A 7,792-nucleotide genomic window follows, 5' to 3' on the forward strand; every position below is an offset into this window, starting at 1 on the left:
CATAGAAAAAAAATCACACTTTAGAAGATCTGAAATGCACTGGTATAGAGTAATGCATAAAGACCACGCAAGAGGAGGAGATACAGACAAAAAGCTCCTTCAGAGGGAGTCTTTCTGGATGTATCGCCTACGTTCTATGTCACCAGAGGGAATGAATGAAGACTTTGATCTGTCGTCATTTCTGTGATTGTGTCATTCTGAGTGTTACTTACATGTTTATTGTCTTATGTATTTATCATTGTCTGACTATACGATATGTGGTGGTGCGTTGTTACAATGTAAATGAGTTTGTTGCATTTTGGAGACACCAAGCGCTCTGACTGATGAACGGCCGGGGAGGCCTGATGTGTCGGAGCGCCTGTTGAATTCATACGGAGCTAATGAGGACAGGTGTCACTAATTGAATATACTTGTCTATTTAAAACTAGGAAGTAGCCATAGGGACGAAACACACTGACGAAGGCCATCAGGCCTAAACGTTTGTCAATTAACCCCTGTGCTAAAATGGATTAAAAGCAAGAAAAGATTTTTGGAGTGCGACCATTTGTTATTTTTCATTTACAGGACACAATCAATTTACTTGAGTTACCTTAGTGCATTAATTCCTCATAGAGAGTAAAGGTATCACTGTATCGGATACAGTGTATTCTATCTAATATCATTCAGGGGTCCTAAACAAGCTGGAAATTTAGCTAGGCTATCTTACTTGAGCCTGTCACAGCTAAGAGGAGTTATTTGAAGGTCAGGGGCACACAGACAATCAAAATGAATCCAGCAAAAACTAAATAAATAAATACATTCAGAGGGCAAACATTGTAAGTTGACATATATTTTACACATCCCCAGCCAATATACAATGCAATAGTCATCAAATCCTGGATGTATGTCAGATAGCATGGCTATAGCCTATTTTTTAATGGGGAAATGATTTAGCCTAAATCAAAGAGATAGTTTTGCTTTTGCCTGAAGGGGTGTAGCCTAGATAGTATGTGTGTTTCACATTTTAAATATGTTTTTATTTATTTTAATTAATTCAAAAAATGTATTTAGATATTGTTAAAATGCTGCTAATACTAATAGTTGAAGAGCAATTGTAGGGATTGAGAGTTGAAGGGCAATTAGTCCCAACGTTTTGTTCTCTAGAAATTCTTGCAAATGTAAAATATTATGATGGTCAATGATTATTATGATTGCACTATATGGGTTTTTGCTCACAATTCGGCCCCAATCACTTTCAAAATATCTCCTGCGCCCCTGGCAATATATATACTTATTTTTTGCATGATTTCACGAAGACAGTTCATTTCTACAGTAAAGGTAAAGTGACTCCTCCTCCTCAGAGTGCGTAGAGCTTTTGTTTAAGCGATAGCCCATACTGATTTTTTACCTTAACATATATTGGTGTGTAATTGTGTGGAAGGGAATTGGTTTTGAGTATGTGGAAATATGGTTAAAGCACACTGAGTGACACAGAACAACTCATATAACTTGTTTTATCAACTATTATTTAAACTGTTATGCAAAAAGGCAACAGTCATTGAATTTTCATAGGAGTGAAGCGTTTTTTTTTTAAGGAACGTGATCACATTTGTGATACAGATACTCAATAATTGTTCAAAGTGCAATAGTTATATGATGTGGGTGTATGCAAACTATAAACACTTAGAAAGTTCCATTAAGACGAAGGAAAGGAAGAAGAAACGATATTCAAGAGCAGACAGAGAAGGCAGGAGGAAAGCAGAAAAAAGGTCAATTTCCTTTTTACTGGGAATTTTTGCAGAATTTGAATATTCCTCTAGTTTTGGCTCAACAGGGCTACCCCCTGATCACTGAAACTGTGAACGTGAACGTCAGATCATCAAGATGAGGACTCAACACACATTTTAGTGAGATTTTACTTTTGAGGGATTTTGAAATCTGGGGTCATGCCTTACAGTGAAATTCAATTACCACATTGCTGCCCTGCACACATGAGAGTTTGTCATGCAAGGGCCATGCCACCTGATGAGGGGCTGCTCATTCAATCCCCTAAATGGAGCAGATGCGCGGAAGCCTCCTAAACCAGCTCATTTATTTACGGTGGAGCCATGTGTGTTGTAGCCGCTGCTATTGTTAAAGTAATTAGTGTCTAAACGGACTAAGTTGGGTGTTGCACCTAGTATATCAGCATGTTACAATCAGGGATGTAGTGAAGGTTTAACGCAAGTAAACACAGTTTATACACCTCTGAAATTTCAGAAATAATGTTTATACACTTCTTATTAGAGTATCCCTTTCAAAGGAGTTTATTCACCAATTGCAACAGACTAAGTTGGGTGTTGCACCTAGTGTATCAGCATGTTACAACGTAGGAAGAATTATGCATGTGTCAAAATTATATTCAGTGTCGGACAGAATATAACAAAATACATTGGAAATAAATAATCTGGTACGTGCATATGGTCCATTAGCCTACTACAAATATAGACTTGTTTGGGACTTACGACTTAGTTTTGAAAATATTTGGGAAACTGTGAATGAGTGTGCAACAGCAAAGCCCAAGCTGCTGAAATCATTATACCGGTATTTACTGTAAGCTCACAATATTCAGATATTACATTACAGTAACGGCTCACCGGTAGCCTAATCCTCCCGAAGCTTCGCCACTCTGGCTCTGGTTTTGAGAATGTAAAACTACAACTATTTTATAGCACACTGAGTGACAGAACAGCTCACATAAAGTATCAACTGTTATTTCAAACTTTATACTAACAGATATGATGGGGTTGTATGTGAATGTGAAGTACGAGCAATAATTGTTATCTAACTCTTATCAGTAAGTGGGCAGTAAGAGTGTGTGTGTGTGTGTGTGTGTGTGTGTGTGCGTGCCGGTGTGGGTGTTTGTGTGTGTGTGTGTACGCGCCAGTGTGTGTGTGTGTGTGTGTGTGCATGCGTGTGTTTATAAAAAAAATAATAAAAAATTGAAACAAGTGACATAATTTGAAGGACTGTCTTAACTCCATCTGCATATGTGAACCATATGCAGATGGGGTTTAGGGAGTCATTCAAATCATATCATTGTGCATTTAATAATAATCACAATTGCATAATAGTCAATACAATTGCTAAATCAGTATAAACAAAGTCAATAACAACCCTCGCCAAAGTCCTTTTAGGCAAGTCCCTCCACTCGGCGGCCATATTGCGACGCCTTTTGGGCACTCATCGGGCATCCTATTTGGCAGAAATGCACGTGCGCAAGGCTTCACGACACCAATCTTGCTCCAGCAGCGAGTTCACAACACATGATTGGCACGATGTCTTCACAACACACCATATGATTGGCTCAATGTATTCACATCACACCACATGATTGGCTCAATGTATTCACATGTCGACATTTTGCCGAGGAAGGGGTGGGATATGTGTAGACAACGGCCATGTTACAAACTAGCCCCATGCATTTCTATGGAGGATTTTTGGAGTGCTGTGTCTCCTCATTAGAAAGTCTCTGGTATAAATCAAACTAATATTATCTACAAAACAAATGTACAATTTTTTTCTGAATTTATTTTTAATTGTTTTTGTAATCAAACTCTTCAGTACTTTTGTAGTTTGAAAGACCTAAATAAACCCTTTGATAGTGAGTACAAATCATCACAATAACGTTTGATGTTTTACTGTGGTGACAGTAAAAAAAGTGCTTACGATTGTATTTTTCATGATAGCCAGTGTCATATTAAAAATTGCATTTACCATATATTTTTAGAGCATGGCTTAATTGGAGGGGAAGCTGTGTGTGTGTGTGTGTGTTTTCTCTTTGTTGGATTTTTTGGTTAAAATATAACCTTTTTATGTGATGTATATGCAATTTACTTTTATTGTTTGAGTTTTTTTTCACCTGAATGTGCAATCTTTCAATCTGTAGCATACAACGATGAACTTGGAGGTTTTGCTGTGGTTGGTCCTTACTGGGGCAGTCCAAGCTGATGGCTCAGACCGAGCTATAGGTAAAGTTACATGACAACAAGGAACAAATGCTACGTTTACACTGGCAGGGCTTGATGCACAGTTCTGACTTTTTTTTTACCTATATCGATTTATTTGACTGGCTGTTTACAGCTACTTTTCAAAGTGGCTGGCCCATATCAGATAACCAGTTACCATGGTTTACTAATTCACTAATTTATTACACGACACAACCTGAGGTTGTTCACTGAAAGCAAATATACAAACGGCTCGATTTGTCCATTTACACAACATGTCTCATTGGCACATAACTCATTTATATCTGATTTATCTCCACATATGAATAAGGCCTGAAATCGCCACATATGAGCAAACAAATGGGAATTGGGTTACATTTAACTGACGGTGTAAACGTTGCCAAAGAAAATCATATGTGTGCTGTATTTTCTGTTGCAACCCATTTACATAAATTTGCTTAATTGTTGTTGTTGTTGTTGTTGTTATTTTTTAGGTTCGGTGGTAACTAGGTGTGAAGCCTGCCATAAACATGCAACCTGTCTCTCAACAACATCTGCTCAAGAGAACCCAAAGTTTTCCACGGCCCATATTAAGTGTGTGTGTAAAGAGGGTTTCTCTGGTAATGGCCTTGAGTGTCGCGATCGTGTGGCATGCAGCAATGGCGGCCCCTGCTGTCCTCATGGCTACCAGTGGAAGCCAGACCTCGGCTGCATGGACATAGATGAATGCTCTTCTGCGTCCGACACCCCCTGCCCGCCTCCAACCGTGTGTGAGAACCTTCAACTGCGTGACGCTCTCAGCCTCGGAGACGTCCACCATCGGCCATCATCGCTTCAGTGCTGACCTAGAGCTTCGCTCGGTGCAGTTTGGCTGCGGAGATGTCCTGTGCCCACCTGGACAAGACTGCTTGAGTGTCGATGGTGGCACACCGACTTGCGCTGACCCCTGCCAACATTACCAGTCCTGGCGATCGACCGACCACAGAGTGGACCCCGTCTCCCCGGCCTGCGATAGCCATGAGAACTGGCACGGCTGGTACCGGCTCTTCCTGGGCGGCGACAGTGTCCGGATGCCGAAGCGGTGTGTGGAGAGGTGCAAGTGTGGCACGGACGTTCCCCTCTGGCTCGCCAACCCACACCCTGAGCCATACCAAGGCGTGGTGAGGGGACGTGTGTGTGGAGCTTGGGAGTCGGACTGCTGCCAGCTCAGTTCCAATCGCATCCACATCAAGGCTTGTCCAGAGCACTACCACGTCTACAAGCTGGTCAGCTCGTCCCTCTGCTACTCGGCCTACTGTGCTGGTAGGTGGTCTCCAGCAAAGATGCAAAGGCAGACAGACAGACAGACAGACAGATAGATAGATAGATAGATAGATAGATAGATACAGACAGATTGATATATGTGTGTTTTACTATCTTCTTCGTTTTTGTTCAATGATCCATCTTTTAAGATCCCAACACCCAGGTATGTGGAACATGTGGTATGGATGAGAAATGTGTAAGTGATGATCAAATCAACTGGAAATGCGAGAAAAAAGGTGAGAACTTCTGAACTTCTATCCCTTTAATCCATGTTATGATGACACAGCATCTTAGTTATTTTGAATACTTGACCTAATCCTCATCACAGCATCACCCTAGGGTTCCTGACAATATATTGCATAATCCCGGAGTACCTGAGAAATGCCATTGTCAGCAACATTTTTGTAAGTTCTATGAGGCAGAATGACACAAAGTGTGTCAACATTCACACCCATTATTCTATGTTAAAATGTTCGCAGAGCACTTTGCATTATGCACACAGCTAAGCGTCCATCACCAAACCCATTACTCTTGGTGCAATGTCTTACAAACTAGGGGAGAGCCGGGACGATTGAAACACGGGACGAATGAAACAATCCAGTTTTCTCTGAGTGTAATGATGATAGACCGACGTCCTTCGGTCAAAACATAGAGCATGTTAACCTCCTTCTATCAGCCAAATATCTTCCCGCTATGTAATTTTATCATGGAGTTACTGGTGATAAACGAGTTTTGATGCGCAAAAGTAAACTTCATTTGCGGTTAAATTGTGTTTTTCATTTAAAGGTTTGACTTAATGATTATTCAGTAGACCATTTAGTGTACTCCACTACTCTCTACAGTTTTAGGAAGATGAAAATACATTTGGACCCACCAGGCAGGGGGTCGAGTTTTCCCATTTTATCCTATGGAGACCGACGGCCGGTGGGTCGTTAAGCCTACTTATTTGGATGTGCAGTGGCCTAACTCACATAAAAACCTAGTGAAATGACATTTTCAACAATATAAACATGATATAAATGGGAAAGCTTACCATTCTAGCTATACATGGCAGAATCATCCACAGGGCATATTTCAAAAACCGCTTCATACACGCTTCACGATGATGGCAATGAGTTGTTAACAGACATGCAAAAAGACGTATAGCCCTTCAACAATCTATCTAAAATAAAACCTTTTGGGAGTACCATTCATGATATGTAGTAAAATGTCGAAGTTGTTGGACGTTTATATGGCTTAAACTGTATGTTTCATTCATCCCCTTATGTTGTTTCAACTGTCCCGACCAGGAGGGACGAATGAAACATTACGCACATCCCACTTTTGTTGTAATAATTCCTTAACGGTTTTGTTCAAAGCTTTATTTATTTAATTATTTGACAGAGGACAGATGTAGGTTACTAGTGACCAAATATTAGCTTTCAGTGTGGTACGATCGCTTTGTAAATTGCGTTTAATTAAAAAGTGTTTCAACTGTCCCGGTTCTCCCCTACTCACGACAAACTGTATACTAGAACTTATCAAACACAAACATGAAACATTTCTCTGTACAATTAGCCATTCCATAATAATCTGGTTTCGAAATTGTGGCAATTTTCTACATGGTCTACAACTTTTCTACAACATTTCTAATGTTATAGCCCCCCAAAACAATGAGTTGGAAACATACTTCCTGAAAAACAAAGTTGACACGTTCAATACTTATTTTCCCCGCTGAAGGTCCTCTTCTTGGCTGTATTTGACATTGCAAATAATGCCATTTATTGCTAGTTAACTCGTATTTTGTCAAAGTCGTGGTGCTTACCACATGTATTATTATTTTTATTATTATTATTATTATGATGTATCCATAGAGTCTCACGAGGTGAGACTGTCGGAAGGCAACAACCCCTGTGCAGGCAGAGTGGAGGTAAATTATAATAACAAATGGGGGACTGTATGTGACCACTCTTGGGACAACAAAGATGCCGAGGTGGTGGCAGCTGGACTGTGGTTTTGCCATGTCTGTGCCTCACGGTGCCTACTTTGGCCATGGCGTTGGGCCTATCTGGATGGATGACGTTGAATGCTCGGGCAATGAGTCGGCTCTCACCCAGTGCTCTTTTCGTGGATTTGGTAACCACAACTGTAATCATGGTGAGGATGCCAGCGTGGTCTGCTCTGATAACTATAATTTGCAGATGTGACAGAATGATCCTTATCTCATCCAAAGAATTGCCAAGTCCTAGATATGGTGGTTTAAGACTCCTTGGGAGTTTCAATATTGAATGCAATGTGTTTCCAGAGATGTTATATGCTGCAGTTCCTGTGAAAGATGTCAGCAGAACTGTTGGTCTTGATACATCATCTTCTTCATGCATTGTGGGCAATCTTCTCAAAATTGTTGTCGCTTCATTGTAGATGCACTTAATCAAATGAGACTTACCAGTGCCAGCTCCACCAGTAACAAAATAAAAGAACTGGTCAGGTTTTTGTCCATTTACGCATTTTAAAGTCCAGTCTCTTATTTTGTAAAACACAGATGC

The 7,792-nt window shown here is 40.4% G+C and overlaps 1 pseudogene; it reads left to right on the forward strand.

The window, feature by feature from the left end:
- Positions 1-4,687: 4,687 nt before the first annotated feature.
- Positions 4,688-7,453, forward strand: LOC125298233 (annotated as a pseudogene).
- Positions 7,454-7,792: the final 339 nt, after the last annotated feature.

This window comes from Alosa alosa, chromosome 7, assembly GCF_017589495.1.
Source record: "Alosa alosa isolate M-15738 ecotype Scorff River chromosome 7, AALO_Geno_1.1, whole genome shotgun sequence".
In the NCBI taxonomy this organism is placed as follows: Eukaryota; Metazoa; Chordata; class Actinopteri; order Clupeiformes; family Clupeidae; genus Alosa; species Alosa alosa.